At 53.5% G+C, this 346-nt stretch overlaps 1 protein-coding gene across 1 annotated transcript in view; it reads right to left on the minus strand.

Annotated features, from left to right (window-relative positions):
- LOC104161654 (BCL-6 corepressor-like) overlaps nt 1-346 on the minus strand; it is a gene marked incomplete at its 5' end in the record, with an annotated part of 35,620 nt that overhangs the window by 18,653 nt on the left and 16,621 nt on the right.

Here is a 346-nt window from a genome sequence, read left to right on the forward strand (position 1 = left end):
GAAAGCAAGAGGGGTCTTAATGGGACAGCACTGGGGGAGAACGTTGAGCTTAGCCCTAAGACGGCAATAAGATGGGGAACACCTCCTTGGCAGCATTTTTACTTTAAACAAAAAAAAAACCAAACCGAGAGAAGAAAGGCTACTCAAGGAGCCATCCCTACAGAAGCCCTGGGTAAACTCTCCATCAAAAAGCGCAGGGATTTTGCAGGAGAAGCAATCAGCTGTGTTTTCCTGAGGCGTCCATCCAGAAATGAGTCCTTCTGCGAGACCAGAAAGCCCTGGGACACCGGGGGGGCTACGGGCAGGGCTCTGCCGCCCATGGCAGGGTACCGGCAGGGCCGGGTTT

The sequence above is a fragment of the Cariama cristata genome, unplaced genomic scaffold (genome assembly GCF_000690535.1).
Source record: "Cariama cristata isolate BGI_N322 unplaced genomic scaffold, ASM69053v1 scaffold920, whole genome shotgun sequence".
Lineage (NCBI taxonomy): Eukaryota > Metazoa > Chordata > Aves > Cariamiformes > Cariamidae > Cariama > Cariama cristata.